General features: G+C 44.2%; 1 protein-coding gene across 2 annotated transcripts in view; it reads right to left on the minus strand.

Annotated features, from left to right (window-relative positions):
- MARCHF8 (membrane associated ring-CH-type finger 8) overlaps positions 1 to 12,235 on the minus strand; it is a 97,916-nt gene extending 85,681 nt beyond the window's left edge. For both annotated transcript variants that reach the window (XM_065639550.1, XM_065639549.1), the window contains exon 1: positions 12,065 to 12,235. The gene's annotated coding sequence lies outside the window, so the exon portion shown is untranslated. The remainder of the gene's footprint in view (positions 1 to 12,064) is intronic.
- Positions 12,236 to 17,283: the final 5,048 nt, after the last annotated feature.

A 17,283-nucleotide genomic window follows, 5' to 3' on the forward strand; every position in this document is an offset into this window, starting at 1 on the left:
CTGGATGTGACCATGAGATGAATACACAACTGTGGATTCCTTTAAAACTCTGCCTTCTTCCACGGACAAGAAACCAGTGTCCAGCGGTTCCTTCCTCACCCATTGTCCTCATTCTCCATTCAGTAATCAAGTGTTGACCCTTTCTGTTCCATCTGATATTAGTCCCTTCATTTCTACAAATATTAGAAGTTTAGAGAGTTTACAAGAAGCTTAGAGAAACACCACAAAAATCCACCAATCCATTCCTATGCACTTGCAAGATCTGTATAGAATCCTATTAAAACAAATCCATCACAACTTTCAAGTACCAGAACCAAAGCAGCATTTCTGCAGTCAGTCTGTCATCCAGTAGCTGCTCATTGCCAATCAACCACAGCCAGCTGCAGAAGGCTGCTAAGACAGAGTGAAGTATCCAGGTACAGAGAAATTGTGCCTGTTCATGAGAAACCCCAAGAATTGCACACGTCTGTTTCTTGCCACTGGGGAAGAGGCTGACTTGCAGTGTCCAGTTGTCCTGCTGCTTAAATGACTTCTTGTTTTGCCTCCAGCAGATGCTTCAAGCGATATTCAAGTGCCTAGTAAGGCAAGAAGCAGCCCAGGACATTAAGGAGCAACATACCGTCAGACAAAACACCGTTTAGAAGGAACCTGGTGACAGCTGGGGCAATATGGTGGAATGGATTCTGGGTTGCTGCTCCATATCCACGGGGCAAGTAAAAGTAGTTGATAGAGGAAGTTGTCCAAGCAGGGAAAGACTTAAAATAAAATTCAGGATCACAGCCACACCACTGACACAAGTTGACATGTTACATTTTTCAACCCAATCACATTCAAAAGTGGCTTCTCTGTCTTCTCCCCTAATACCTGCTTTTTGCTTTAAATTAGTTTAGATAGGAGCCAGAGAGATGAGCCAACTGTGCTAAATAAGGCCCATGAAATTCTGATGCACACAAGCACTATTTTAAAATCTGAAACATTCACGAAGACAAAACCTGGAAGTAACAGCAGTTTATATCAGGTATCTGATGAAACCAAAGGCAAGAAAAGAAAAAAACCAAAACTCTTTTTTTAAGCTAAAATCTCATAAGTCTTGAAGAAAATATATTGTTGGAAAGAGGGGAACATTTAACCTGTTGAGGTCACATCAGAGTTTTGCACCGACTGCATTCAGAGCTGAAGTGAAATAAAACCACCTTACCCCATCCTGCTCTCCTTCATATTTTCCAGGACCTATACCTGCTGACCATGTGGTTTCCCTCTCTAAGTACGTATGATTACAATAACATTCAGGGACATTTGCTCTTCCAAAGAGTAGATAAAAAATTACTACAGGCAAATAATTTGAATGTCTGCTGTATTAGGCTAATGGAGAGATAAGGACTTATTTCTTTATTAACCATTTTTTAAATGGCGATTGTAAGATTTTTTTTTTAATTGAAAAAAAAGAAAACTACTGCTTATTTCAAATGCAACAGATATTAGGAAATCAAGACAATCTCCTCATTTTTAAAGTGTCAGGAGTCCACATTGCTGCTTTCTCCTTGGAGGACCCAATCATTCCTGTCAGTCTCTGGCTGCCAGAGGAAGCAGCACTGAGCTTAGGAGCAGGCATGGTCCCCTCTGTGTCACAAGTGTCTTCCTGCCTGAGACAGTCCTTCTGCATCAGCCCTGCTTGCTCTGAATGAGGCACAAAGCCTTGGTCCTGAAGGAATTTACTCTTCTTGTTTTACGGGGACACGTGCTATTCAGTGAATGGTATTACCTGGTGATGGCAAAAGCTCCCATTACCATCCTCTGTCTAAGAAGTAATTTGGTACCATCGCGCATCACCGAAATTTCCTGCAGAGTTAACAGAAGTTTCACAGTTCAGTAAGGCCAGCTGATCTCTCATGGCACCATTACAGAGGGCAGTAACCATTTAAATCAAAAATGAAACCAAAAAGAGGCCCAGAACCCAGTTTATGAAATGGTAAATATATCAGCTGAAAAGGCTTCCTCCTCCTCATTGTGCTGCTTCTGCAGCAAAGCCAGGCAGCTGCCTTACAATGCTCAGCCAAAGCTAAGTAACAGATTCAAGCAGGAAACAACAACATAACATATAAATGTTTGCTTGTGTGCTCATGGGTTGGGTTTTTTGGGGTCAGGGTGATTTTTTTAAAGAAAAAATATTCTCTAGGAAGATGATGCCCACACCAAGGAGGGCATCTTCTCTGCCTGAAAATAATGACACTGCTGGAAAAACTGCACCTTATAGCATTTAGCTAGGGCAAAGACTCAGCATAAATCCAGTGCAAAGTCAGTACCATCACCCTCACAGCACCTGGTTTCCCCCTAAAATTCCCTTTGCAAATACTGATTTGCCCAGACTTTCCTGACTGGCAAAACAGAGACATCACTTCAGTCTCTGATCTTGTCCTATCTGCAGGTTATAAATTTGAATACTTCCCTAATTAGAGATCAACTGTGGAACTAGAAGGTAGATTATTTTTAGCAATTGTCTGATTGAGCTGCAGCCACAGCCAGTTGTAAATTAGTCACTGCCTTTCTTAAGGCTACATGTTACAAATGAACTTCCAATGCAACATTCAGTATCTCTTCAAAAGCCATAATCTATCAGTCATCTTTGCAAGGAAGAGAGAAAACAGGGAGCAGCTATCATTCAGTCAAAAGGAGACTTCTTAAGATCTTCAGGTTTCCTACTCAAAGCTCAGAAAGAATGGCAAGGGGAGACGAAGAGGTCTGGAAAGGCACAGCCACCTTGACACCGCAGCAGCAAAGACACAAACTCGAGTAACTCATCCTTCTGACAGCAGTCATGCTGGAGTGGCATCTTTTACAGAAAAGGTCATAGAAGGCCCAGCGACAGCATGCTGCCCTCTTTTACTGCTCACCAGGTTAAAGCATGACTTAGCCTGACAGTGATTTTCTTCTTTTTTTGGCACATTCCAATAAAGGAAGAAGAAAAGGCACACAGAAGAAAGGCTCAGCTCAGAAACTTGCCAACTCTCCTTGACTCACAGGGCTTGCTGGAAACTGAGGATAAACAGCATCTTGGAACAGCAGGTCTGTGCTGCAGTATGTCCATGTTACTGGCTGTGGTGGGATGTGCTGCATACAGTCAAGCTGCTTTCTAGTCCCGTCCCCTGCTGACAAAAATTACTTTCAGACTTGAAAGCCAACAGTGTCACCATCTTATTAAATTCCCTGTTCCTGGCTCAGATGTCTCTCACATGTATTAGTTAGATCACATCAACCACGAAGACCTTCCTATGAGCCACACAAGATACAGCTCAAAGCAGGCCAGTCAGAGTTTGGATCATCAGCGCTCTGAAGTTCTCCTCACTCACAGAAGCAGCAACGCAAACGTGTGACAAGGGGTGAGTTTATGGTTTGTGAGGTCACGTGGAAAATGAGATAACACCAAAGCACCAAGATGCAACTGGCAAATGTAGCTTCCCCGAGCAGATCATCCACTCTGGAGCAGAACCATCCCTGCAGCTTCCTCTCACAACTCCTGCACCATGCACAGCCAGTAAAGACAGACTAAGTCAAACCCATGCAGGTCTAACAAATCAGAGAGCCTAAATGCAGTGGCGATGGAGGACTTAAAAAGGCAGCTGACGAGCAGCCAACCAGCAGCCTAACCAGCAGGATGCCTGCAGGACATCACAGCCCTACCAAGTCTGTGCATAGTGCCTGCATTACTGCGCAGTGAGAACACGCCGACTGAAAAACTTCACGGTAGGCAAAGACAGATAAGACAGACTGAACACGTGTCCCAGCTGACAAGTGGAGCTCAAGTACACAGAGAAAGCAAACAACCATAACAAATGTCTAACAGACACAATGGAAGAGCACAGCCAAGAATAAAATGCATGATGTATCTAATTCCCTTTCTATACAAGGAACTGATCCTGACTCAGCTTTCTTGCTCTGAGGCAGCTGAACCACACGATGCTCAGCTTGCTTCTTGCCAGGGTATCACAAATGATGGAAAGTGAGTGAGAAATCTTATCTTCAATCAAACATGTTCAACAGCAACTGAGCTGGGATCCTTGCCTTGTGGTTGGAGAAGCTGATATCAACACCACCAGCAAATAAAAGCCTAGGCCTGGTGCAGATACAAGTCCCCAAAACACCAAATGCTGACCATAAGAGGCTCCGATCCTGGAAGAAGAAAACCACCAAAAGACTACAAAGCATACATCAGACTTATCCCACTGCATTTGGCATGCAGGTATATAGAGGAGATACTTCCACACTTCACAACGTGCATCTCAGATGCAGCCTTACCGAGCAGGGTTTAAAAGCAAGGAGCACTTATGCAACCCTGGTGCAAGGCACAGGGCTTGGGCAGGCTTTGGACACACGGCTTTGAAGCTGCAGTTCTAATCTATGCCTTGCACACTGCCTCACTAGAAACAAAGCCATACACTTCATTTAAGAAAATAATCAGATGGATCAGGAAAGGTCAAAGAGGAATAATTTTGAACCTCTTGTCATTTGCAAAATACAACAGTTGTGAATCCCAGTGATTTGCCTGGAAAACACCACAGTGCAGTTTTCCTGCACTCCCAGGAAGGCACATAAAAAGAATGTAATTTCTAAAAAGCCTTGGGAGCTGCAGAGCTCTGCAGGTGTACCAGAGCAGGACTCTTTTTTCACAGACCTGCCCAAGCGTGTAGCAGCTTGTTCAGAACAACAAGCCTTGCAATTTTGTGATGAAAGCAACTTGGTGAATATTTTCACATTTGAAAGACTTAACTCTAGTGGTCTCAGTCAGAAGTTATCCTCCCCTGTCAAGTCTGACCCTAGGATGAAGGGTACAAAATAGCTCAACACTGTTGTCACAAGAATCACAGAAACAAAATATGCTTCTCATGCAAAAGAACTGCTAGAAGGCAATATGTAGCATTTTCATGCCCCAAAGCAATGAGATATTTCAAGGCTACAGGGTTAACACACTGCATAAGAACACTGATGCATTTAGAAGGCTGAAATTTTGTCTCATTTTTATTTGCTTCTGCTTTGTTATGCCAAGAGGAAACTTACAACCTCCTTCCACCTTTTAATCAAACATGCTACTTTTCTTTGTTAACTCCCAAGATGAAGCTAGGCTGACACGACTCCTGTAATTTTACAAGGGAATCTCTCCTCCCCCCACCGCCTTATGTTATCAAACATTAATTTTGTGAAGAGTCTGCTGCATCGTGCCAGTTCTAATTTAGTAACAATACTTAACCTTTTCCACTAGGCTCGTGGAATGCCTTGCAGTGGAAGAAGGCCATCCCACGGGCAGAAGGATGAGCAGAGTCTGATACCTGACAGCTGGGTATCCTGTGGCTGCAGGATTCATAAGGGCCACTCACCCATGTGAACTATCTTGTGTCCAAAAAAGTGCTATCTCCGCTGGCTTTGGCACAGGGTGAGGCTGCAGCTCTAGGTCGTGACATTGCAATCTACATTCCCGTTTTCCTGTGACATCTACGGTTCCAGGAAATATTTGGCATTTAGCCAACAGGTTCAGAAGTTACTCGCCGTGTGATTGCATAAGCCCACTTCCCCTTGGAAAGCAGGCTAAAAAAATATTTACAAAAATATCCAAGAACCTTACAAAAACATGATACAGATGACAACTGAGTTGCAGAAAACTAAGATATGTATAGATGAAATAGCTTAAACCAGAAAAGAGAGCTCAAAAGCAAGTACAGGACGCAGATTTCCTGTCTCTGACAACAAACCTTTAGCTACAAGTGAACTTCCTCTTCTTTTTAGAGCTAAGCAGATTTTTTCTTTCTCTTTACAACAAGACAGCATTTAGTTCAGTGCACATTTATGCTATTTGGTTTAAGAAAACCCTCTCATCTAGAGAGCATTTGCAATGTCAAAGAGCAGCAGCTCCTCTGCAAGTTTTCAGTCTACTTGCTCTTCATACGTATTATATGCATGTATGTATACACGTGCACGTATATACACACTTTACAGAAGCCATTTCAATGTAAATAATTGGTTACAGATTGAGCTGGAGAAAAACACTGACAACAACTGTCATTTTTAGCCCTGGTACTTCCAATTCATATTTGGCAGGCAGGCTCTAGATGAAAATGACCCTGAAAGCTATGATTACAATAATCACATTTAAACAGACAACATTTTGGATGCAGAACTACAAGGGAAATTTACTTCATTTACCAGAAAGGAAGGAAAAAACAGAGGCTACTGTTAATTCCAGAGAGAGACAGACTGTTCCCATGTGTAACTTGCTGTCATCATCTACGGTAAACTATTACCTAGTGCTCTTCACATTGCTCTGCTATGTCAGACTTCGACAGGCTTATTAAGAATAGAAAAGCCACTGCCAACTTTTGCTTTCTATCTATTTTAGCAGAGTTCATCATGCTGTTTAAGTGCAAGTCCCTTAAGAGTGATTTGCTGAACGAGGCCATGGGAAACGGGAGAATGGGACAAAAAACACACTCAGGGCAAGAGGATGCATTTGCAAGAATTTCTTGCTATAATGTGGCCCACGTTATGAAAGCATGACAGAGCCCTGTATTGCATCACTCCCTGTATTTCAATGCATCAGTCTTCCCATAAATACATATATGCACCCAGAAAAAATAACATATATATACACACAGAAATACGCCACATTTTTTCATTAGTCTTCCTCTTCTGACTGATGTGTTCATAGTTACAACAGATTATAAGAAGGATTGGCCTAGCAGTGCATCACCCTCAATAGCACACTGTGCTTTTACAACTAGAAATAGAGGGATCAGAGAGATTAATCCTCTATCCTGGATGACATGAAGAGCCAGTGACAGTGAAAGCAAATATAAATAGGCAGAGAAGGCTCTTTGTCCCACTACAGCCCCCCTCGGTTTTGAAGGAGACTCTTCCACTAAGAGATGCTTTAAGAGGTCATTATGAATGAAATTAAACAAAGGCATCCCTTCTGTAAGGCCTGCAGTAACTGGGGGAGGAGCTCCCACTAATAATCCCTGTGACATGACCCTCCCTCTCCCAGGAAGGTAAAGGCCAGGTTCAGCCCCGCTGCCAACAGAAGCACTTACGGTAGCAAGATTTGACTGAAAACTTCCTCAATATTTAATTGGTGCTACAGGGCAGGTTGTACATAGGGAGGCTGTTGCTTCCTGTTCAGCTAGTACTACTCAAATGATCCTTTACAGGCAAAGTTCACCCAAAAGCCACGTCTAGAAGTCAGTAACCTTCAGCACTAGGAGTCACAGCACTACGTGGATCCTCATTGCTGCCCCTGTGCAAATTCCTGTGTAACAAGAAAGCGGAACTTAAAACCCCAGTCTGTTGACAGAACAGAAGCACGTCCCCACTCCACAAGCTGCACCAGTGGCACCGAGTTAACAGCAGTCAGTCAGTCTACATGACACGTTATTCTGGTCATTAGAATCAGCAGATCAGACCCAAGGGAAGCCTATGTGTTTATTAAGTATTGTGGTTTTTGTTGTTGTTGTGGTTTTGTGTTTTGTTTTTTTTTTTCCCTACAGATATTCTTCCTTGCAGGCTCAGTATACACAATCAAAAGGAACAAAAAGGCTTTTTAAAAATAAAGTATATTTGAGAGGAAGGGAGGCACCAAGGATGTGTATACTTTTTTAAAAAATTAGCAACTTTGTATGTAACATTGCACCCGTTTTTATTTCTTTTCCTCTTTTTTGGTTTGTCACCCTATATCCTTCTATCCTTCTTTCCTTCCCCTCTGTTTTATCCAACTGAGCCTTTGATTCAAAAGAAACGTTCCTCATCCTGTGTCCAGGACGTGACAGAAGTCAAGCTACCTGCTCATGGAAAAACAGCTGGAAATATTTTTATTACTTGTAACGAACCTCTTGTCCTTGATCGTGTGTAAACACATGATCTTGCTGAAGCTGGGGCCAAACTAAAGGACAAACTCACCCTTAGTGGTTTTCAATCATCACCTATTAAATGATATTCCTAAATCCATTGCCTTTTTTCCCAAGGAGAAACTCTGGTGCAGTTGTTCACCTGCAGATTGGACTGGTGATCCGTATTCTGTCCTTCTGATGCATTCTGAAGGACACATAGAAACCTTTAAGGGGCAGATATCAAGGCATACCTGATACATAAGATTTACCTCCCCTAAAATATACTATGTTCATATTCTATATTGATTCTGGCCAGATATTCTGCAAGGTTTATGAACGGGATCCTTAAATTAGTCTCCAGGGACAAAGTGCCCATCTACTAGTTAACCTGAGTTCATCAAACTATGGAAAAATCTCAGCCACAATTTCTAGAATATTTTAGTATTTTCCACCTATTAGACATATACCTGGCATCAAAATTTCCAGTGCTGTTTTCAGTTGAGTTCAATAACCACAACATTCTGCCAAGTCTCTGTTTAAATTCAAGACGTACTACCAAGCTCTCCTACTTGCCTGCAGGTATCAAAGAGATTAACTCCAGGGAGGCACCTATTCTTAAAAGATAGAGAAGTTAAACAGTAACTAACATACATCTTTGATTTAAAATGACCCAAACCCAATAACCAGCTGGGCACATGATAAAGGCCAGCCTTCCCTCCTGATCCCTGGGGAAAGAAATTGCAAGCACTGGAAACTGCTAATGGTTGAGGTATCTCTTGCTGTTTGTGAACTGTCTGGTGATGAGTTACATCTAAGAATAACTCAGCTCTTAAAGCATATCTTTAATTGCAAAAAGACTGTGCTTGCAATGGCTCTTGTCCACTTACCCACGCCAGAATCAATAAACACAATATAATCTGTTATTTGGCTTTTTAATGCTTCATATGAATGTGGCTAGATTCCTTGATAAAAGACCCACAAAAATATAGCAGTAAGCAGCAAAAAAGAATCTGTTTTGCAAGTGGTGAGTTCTTTGGACGACTAGTGTTTTCAGTAAAAGCCAAACAACAGAACTAGTAAAAGTGGCCCTAACTTTATTATAAAAAGCGTTTCAAGGATGCAGAGCTGTGAAACTTCACTACTAACAAAGCCCACCCAGCAAGTTTAATGCCAGCTCTGCTGTACCAAAGCAAGCTGCCACCACATCTTTGCAGTCTATGCACAAGTCAGCAAAACAGAAGTCACAGTAAACCCTGCATGAATTCTGTTTCACTGTGGGAATTAATACAGGGAATTAGAAGTGTGGTTTACATGGTTCACTCAGTTCCTGAAGCAGCTAGCACCAGATACTCCAGAAAAAGAACCAGATCAGGGAGTAACTGGATAACTTGTTCCCCAGGAAGATTTCCCATCTAATACCTTTTGCCCTAGAAGTGAAGTTTTTCCCAGACTTGAAGTTTTTCATTCTTTGTAGCCTTCTGCAGCTTTGCTATTCACTATTTTTCTGCCACATGCAGGCACAGTCCAAGCACAGTGATGTCCAGGGTTCCTGCACACTCATTCCTTCAAAGCCAGTGCAGTAGCTCAGCTACAGCCTCTTCCAGAATACCAGTTAGACACTTCTGCAGGACCAAGAGCTCCTTATGTTTTGAGGAGGAGGGAAGAAGGGCAGGACCAGAGCAAACCAAAATAAACAATAACATAAAATACATAACTAAAAGAAGGGGACACTTCATTCCTGTTTTCATTTTTCCTGGCAAATGGCCATGCTCACTCTGTTCTTCACCACTTCTGAAGCTGGCTGTCAGTCAGTCACATCAGGGCTGACTGCTTCTGAGGCGTATGGCATGAAAGACACACCGCAGGATACTCCTTTTTCTTAGGCAGCAGAATCAATTCAGGACTTGTAAGAAGAACCTACCGCTCCTTCCTTGAGCAGCATCACTACTGGGAGCTGGCACACTCCAGCAGTGATCCGCCTCCCCCGCTAATACCGCTGTATTACAAGAGCAATAAGGAAATCAGGTGGGCAGAGAAGAGACTGTGGTAGATTGCCCAAAGTATGTGTGACGGCCTCAGCAGCTGGGAAGACTAACTCCTTTCACCCTTGAACATAAGAGAGTTGCTTGTCTGAAAAGTTAGACCTAAAAAAACAGGTTTTTGTTTATTTGTTTCAGTTGTTGTTGCTGTTTGTTGGTTTCGTTTTGGCGTTTGTTTGTTTCCTCTCATCCTGAAAATACCGAAACTTCATCTGGTGTGATGAATTAATCTATCATCATGACACTTAAGACTGGACAAAAGCGGCCTGGGAACAGGTGGATTTTCTAGCAGTGGAATCATAACTGCCTCGTTTGCATACTTTCACCAATTCTGGCCTCATGTCCATACACTGAGGCATGAAAAGGGCTGCAGCTTCTGATCTGACATCTCAAACCAGAAAATCACTTCTTTTCAATTAGTATACCTCTACAAGCAAAACTGCTGACTAGGACTAGCTGAAAACCCAAGTTAAAAAAACAAACAAACTAACAAAACCCCCAACACCATAGCAAAAATTTCACAATTCACTGAATATTTGTTAAGTTCACATCAGACTGTAATCAAAGCTACATGAAGTCTCCAGCAAAGGGGCAGTTGTTCAGACTTCAGTAGTCCTACCAATTTCAGCGGCTGTAGCAGATTCAAATCCTGGGGAATGTCTCTCTTTCTCTGAGCAGCTACAGGGTTGCTCAAGGCAGTCTGGCACTAAACGGTTTGGGCCACAGCTGAGCAGCTTCTACCATTCCTCAGCAGGCATTATCCTGGGTGCCCAGGACATAACCTTGATGTTTCCAGCATTGCTGGTCCAGAGGCAGACTCAGAGGAACTCTGCATCAGTGGAAATTCACCAATGTTGGTAAGTTTCAAAGAAAACATATTAGGTTTGATAAAAAAGTGTTTTTCAAAAGAAACCTTTTGACTAGGGCTACTACTGGATTAACCTCAGCCTCATCTGACAATACTCCAGAACAAAATTCAGCGGCAAAAGTTCTTAAAGAGTGCAGCTGCTTCAGACCAACTCTCCTCTTCCACCCCATCTTCCTTCCAAAATCTCTTTCCACCTCCACTCAAGCTCTATCTAAACTGTCCCTTCTATGTTTACACTGCCTGGTTATTTCACAAATTTGCTGTGCTCAGAAGTACACAAGTCCTTTGCCAACTACAAAGCCTGAGCTGTCTGCTCTCTCGCATGGCAGTTTGAAACAAATGGATTTTGCATTGGCATGTTATAATTCAAGCTTTGCTTGCACTCCCAGCATGCTGAAAAGAAGAAAAGTTAAAGTGTTACAGTTCAGAACAACTTCAGCATTACTCTATTTGCCAGCTATCTCCAGGAAGCATAAAGGAATTCCGACTATTTCTCAGTCTGCCGTGAAACTTCATGACTCGTTACGAACACGTTGTGACCAGCACATCTTGCATGCAGTTTTACCTCTGGTAAATCTTCGTTCCACATCGCTAACTGAACGCAAATTCAGGTCCAAATCGCAGACCCGGTGCAGACACCGAGCCTTTCTCACTCAGCTGATCCGCTCTCGTTTCTCCTGAGCAACGCTAATACTCCCGGCGCCAGCGCACACAGACGAGCTGGGGCTGAGCAGACAAAGACGACGGAGGTGGAAAAGCCTCTTACCCATGAATTAGGTGTCGCTTCCCCAGCTCCGACAGAGGAACAGCCCTCAACCCTCCGCGCCGGCCAACGACGGGAGGCTCCGCCGCAGCCCCCGCCCCGCGGGCTGCTGGAGGCGACCCCCGCGGCCGCGCCGCGCTCCCCCGGCCGGCACACCACGCCACGCCGGCCGGTCCCCCGGGGAGCAGCTGCGGGGCGGGCCGGGCCACGCCGCCCGCGCACGGCTGCCTGTTGCTCGCCGTCGGCACCGACCGACTTCCAGGAGGCGCTTCACCTGCGTGCGGGCGCTCCCGCCGCCGGACCCGGAGGGGCAGCGCTCCCCGGGGCAGGCGGACCCCTCGCCGGCCGAGCGGCACCGCGGGCTGCCCTCTCCGGGCCACCCCTCTCCGGGCCACCCCCGCGGCCGGCGCTCGCTCCCCGCGGCGGCGGCGCCGGCCTCCCCACGCCGGAGGGGCGGCGGACCCGGCTCGCCCCCTTGGAGGAAGCGGCGGCGGCTCCCCGCGGCCAGGGCGGCGGCCGAGCCTACCTTGCTGCCCCGCACAGAGCCCGGGCCGGCGGCTCCTCCTCCGGCTGCGGCCGCTGTTGCTGCTACCCATGCCCGCGGCCGGGAGGCGGCGGGCCGCGGCGCCGGGGGCTGCGAAGCTCCTGCGGGGCCGGGGCACCCCGGGCTCCCTCGCCCAGCTCCTGTTTACCGCGGCTCCCCGGCCGGCCGGGCTGCCTGTCAGCGCGCCGCCCCGCCCCGGCCCGCCCCCGCCGCCATGGCCCGGAGCAGGACGGGGAAGCGAGGCGGCCGCACCGCGCCGGGGCCGCGGCTCTGTCCGGCGGGGCGGCGGCCCCGCCGGGGCCGGGCAGGGGCGCTGACTTACCGGGAGCTGCGAGGTGAAAATCGGCAGCGAAGCCATCGGTCTCCAGCTGTCGTGAGCTTTTACTCTCACCCTTACCTCCTCCTGCTACAAACGGCGATGCTAGTGTCACGTCCGGGGGGGCTTGTTCTTTAGTCTTTAGCAGAAGAAAATAGGTGAACTAACATCACAAGGTGCCATGTAACTTTTAAAAAATGTATGTATGCCATAAGCCTGAAGATGGCCTATAGCCACTTTCATTACGTGTTTTGTATTAGTTATTCACCTGCATGTATTGATTTACCAGCAGAAGATTACGTAAACAAAAAGTACTAAAAGGATGTTAATGAAGTTTACCCCATAGCTATATCTGGGTGCCATACTCTCTGTTGCTCTTTTACACTTCTATTTTGAAAGTCGCCTAGTTCAGTCATTCCTTCCCAAAGAGGAATCTCCTTGGGAATCTCCTGAGATATACTGGAATAGGTGAACCAGGACAAGAGGTGAATTATACAGGGGGAAGAAAGCAAAGTGAGAGTTTAATGAGCAAATGCAACAGGAGAGATTTCCTCTCTCCAGACATGGTATCTGTCCCACTGGGGAATAAGTGAAAAAGAGGAGGAAGTCAAGCAGCCTCACTGAACTGTTTCTGTCAGTACAGCACAGACAAAAAAGCAGATGCTATTAAGAGAAAAAATAGACAGAAAGCAAGCAAAGCTGCTGACTTGACATACAAGTTCATTCACTAAACCTAGTCAAAGTTTTTCATCTCTCAAGTCTGCACTTTTCCATATCAATAATTTACAGGACTCCAGGGAGATTACTTTTACCCTTAGAAAACAGTGAGAAAAGCATAAAATGAGTAAGGTAAACCCTTTTGATGCAGAGTACAACCACCCCCTACAGAAAAGTGACATAATAGTTTTTCAGAGCACAGAGAAGCTGGGCTGAAATTCTTTTACTACATTTCAGAGTTAGGACCCAGCACACCCATGTAGTGAAGGTGGGAGAAGCACCACCCACAGACCACACAGCATGTCTTCCAGGGAGAGTGTGTCTACAGCTCCTATTTAGTCCTATGTAGACTAAAGTTAAAAAACCAGATATTTAGATTGTATCCCCTTATAAGACAGGGTATGGTAACGTGCATATGTGATGATAATTGTGTCCTCTTAGTAGGCAGTTTATCATAATGCTGGCCTGTAAAGAAAACCAGTTTCCATCCAAAGCTGTACTGCTGGCTTACCTTGAGGCCATGGGGCTATCTCAGGGGAGGCTGTTTTCTTCCTTCATACTCCGTTTCATTGTGGGTTTTTAAAATTATTTTTCAGGCCAGGACTGTATCCCGCTGTGGGAACAGCATAGCTCACCACCCAGTACTGTGTGCCAGACTAGGAAAGGGGCCCATAGACATAACTGGAATAAAAGTAGGGATTACGCAGAAAGACAGTCGCACAGAGGACAGAATTTCCAGGCAAAGTAGAATAACTAAATATTAGGCCCAAAAAGAAAGGAGCCACAATAAGCCACCTGTACAACATCCTTAATTCTCAAGAGGAGCAAAGTGCCTAAATTCCTTTGCAGATTTAAGGTTTCCCTGTGCTCTGCAATTATTACTCCGCAGTCTCTACATTTCCGCAGAAAGGTGGTCTAGTATTTTAACACGTCTTGCTGTTCTTGAGTTAAAAGTCTCAGCAACAACCTCCTGAGCACAGAACTGCCAAGCTAGGACTAAAACCTCAATGCTGAAAAGCAAGCACTACTGTGGAACATCCTCCCTATACACCTCACAGCCCTCAGTAGAAAACGCAAACCTAAGCCTTCGCAAGTATTTCCCCACCCCAATTTGCAGCTAATTTAAAAAATAGGGAAGAAATAATAAACTTAAGCTGAAGACCATTAGTCAAATGGAAATCTTAAATTCTTACAGCTAGTGTTGCTGTTCACAATCTGAGTAGGAGATACAGGGTTTTTAAAAAATTATGAGAACATCTCCACTTTGCTAATTGAATACTTTTGGGCCAAAGTTAAGGGAAAAACATAGTTGAGGAATACGTGCCTAGAAATGTACATCACGCTTAGCTGAAGCTGCTGATGGATCTGTAGAAAGAGCTGCCCCGGTGCCCTACACAGAGGACGTGGACTGTGAACTCGCATATGTGGCCATCATCAATAAATTCCATTTGTTTTCAATCACAGTAGGAGAAGTACCTCTGTGCCCAGGAGACTCCAATTCGCTCTAGAAGCAGCACAGTTCTACCATGCAGTTATTAAGACTATGCTTTTCAGAAATACTTTTACTCCTTTTAGCAGGAAGACCTGAGAAGTGTTGTGGGGCAGAAACTCTGAAGAGTAAAAACTATTGTACAACTGTGCCCTCTTTTTTTGTCTTCAGTTATGACAATACATACAGTAGTTGTGTGGAAAAGCATAATTCATTTTTTTTTCCCAAATAATTATACATGATCCTTTTATTCTACAGTATCGGTCTGAGCACCTGCACCATAGCAACTCCACAATACTTTAGGGGATTACTTTGAATTCCACTGTGGTTTGAGTCTCCAAAGTTATTTAGATTTTCTGAGGAAAATCTGTTTCCAAATATAAATTAAAACTACTGCTACCGCATTTTTAATGTCCTATACCAGTCTCCTACATTATCATCTTAAGAAACTGCAACACTTCCTTACAGCTTTTTGTGTAAAACCATGCAATATTATATCACTGTAATCAGAATAGCCATTAAGGACTCAGGGCTGGAAGCATCCCCAGAAGTCTTGTGGGGATCACACTTACATGAGGGGCTAATGGGAGACTGTAAATCCCCCAAATCCACATCCCCAAAACACCCTTTGCAAAGAATAGACAGGTGTAAGTGCCTTCATGCACTGAAGTACATACATGCTGATTCATTTCGCATGCATGTACATGAATCTGTGGCTATTAATTTAAAATGTAGAGAAACACATCTATTAGACTAGATAACAACTACTAAAAGAAAGGAATTTAAGCCTGATGACTAGGAAGCATTAAATCCAGACATATGCCTATGTGCTCTCACATGCAAACATGACACACGTGCAGACAGGGCAGGATGTGCTCCTGAGGCTTTTTCTTTGCTAGTTTTCCCCAAGTCAGCTCAGTTCCTTCACTTCCTTCCACCTGCATGTTCTGAGCTGTGTGTTCCCCCATCTGTTCACTGTCTTCTATGCACACTACTGGCACAGATGAGGGGAATTTCTCCAAAAGTTCTCTGATGACCCCTGGTTTTGCTGAAGGTGAGCCTGGGGTTCACTCCTTCCCACACTGTTGTTCTGCTGTTTTCTGCCTGTGCTAGCTGCATAAAATAGCCTCTGGTAAGAGAAGGAAAAAGAGGAGCATTAGGGGAAGGTCAAAGGAACTGCTAAGAATTCAAGTAGAAAGAGGGAAGGAAATACAAATAAAATTTATGTCCTTCCTGACTGTTTTTCATTCATACAAAGACAATTTCAGTCTGTACACCTCAGTCCCTTCTTTGTACCCATTACATTTAATGCTTATTCAAGGCAGGATATGCACTACTAGAACAAAATGAAGCTCAGTGACAAGTGATGCATCTCCAGAAGTTGGATGGTACTGCAGCTGAAACTACAGCTCACCATTTTCTTCCCTACTTTGGAGGGAACTGCTTAGAACTTAGTGGTGCTGCACTTCAGAGTTGTTACTCAGACCGCGGAGGAACATCTACAAAGTTACAGTAACTTACTCCCCCAACCCCAATATGCAAAGGAAGAAAGACATTTTCTGAGCCTACCTCTCAGCAGTTGATATTTTCAAGTTTGACTCTCCCCACTGCAATAAATAGATTGCGTGCATCCAACATGCAGATGTGGTGAAGGCATAAAAATAGTCAGCCTGTTTCTGTGGAACAAAACTCAGACATCATCTTCCTCAGAAGCACAGCTATTGTGCTGAACTCAGCTAGATGGTCCCCTTACAGAGCTTTCCTACATTTTCTCCTCATACTCTTAACTAATGCTATTCATATTCTGTCCAGAGTACAGACAGATTAATAATACTAGCCATTTCTATAGGACCACCCTCAGAAGAACCCTGGGTATATTTTACCGGATATTACTTTAATCACAATTTTAGAGGCTTCCCTTGTAACAGTACCTTGAGTGGCTTAAAGCCAAGTATACAAGACAGGAAAAGGGGAACCAGGGAACTGAAGAAGACAGAAGGATCTCTGAAAATATACTGCAAAATTAGAGGAGATTCAGAGGACAGCAAGCATAATTAAGGCTCTGGAATAGCAAAGACAGTGAATTGCTACCATAAAAAAGATGAGTAAGAAGAGATGCGATACAAACACAGAACATACTGAATATTCAGGAGATGCTGTTCTCCCTTTCTCATAACGCTAGACCAAATTAACTTCAATTAAAAGATGGTAGGAAATTCAAAACTACAGTGAAAGAAAACGCTTTTCACATTATACATAAATACAAATAATTGAAACTGTGAGTCTATCAAGATTCAAAAATAGATTTAGACCTTTATGGGCCTCCAAATTAATACTGTTCTGTACACTGAGACAGCAAGTTCTCCACAATTCAGACCAGCCATTAACACGGGAGGCAAGATCCACTGTTGGAAACAGGTTCCTGCACACTTGGTTACAGAAGAATTCTTGCAACTTCTTCTGAAGTGTCTGTTACCTCTTGTTCTCAGAGACAAATGCTGGACTGGATGGATCTCAAGCTAATCCAATTCATTTTGATGAGTCCTGTGTTTCCCCTAAAGAAAACCACCTATGATCACTGCCAAGACTGACAATGCTAAGAAGAAATCCTGTCACTCAACGCTCAGTCTCAAGACCACATTTAAAAATAAAGATATTTCATTATACATCTCTGTGTTG

The sequence above is a fragment of the Caloenas nicobarica genome, chromosome 7 (genome assembly GCF_036013445.1).
Source record: "Caloenas nicobarica isolate bCalNic1 chromosome 7, bCalNic1.hap1, whole genome shotgun sequence".
Classification (NCBI taxonomy): domain Eukaryota; kingdom Metazoa; phylum Chordata; class Aves; order Columbiformes; family Columbidae; genus Caloenas; species Caloenas nicobarica.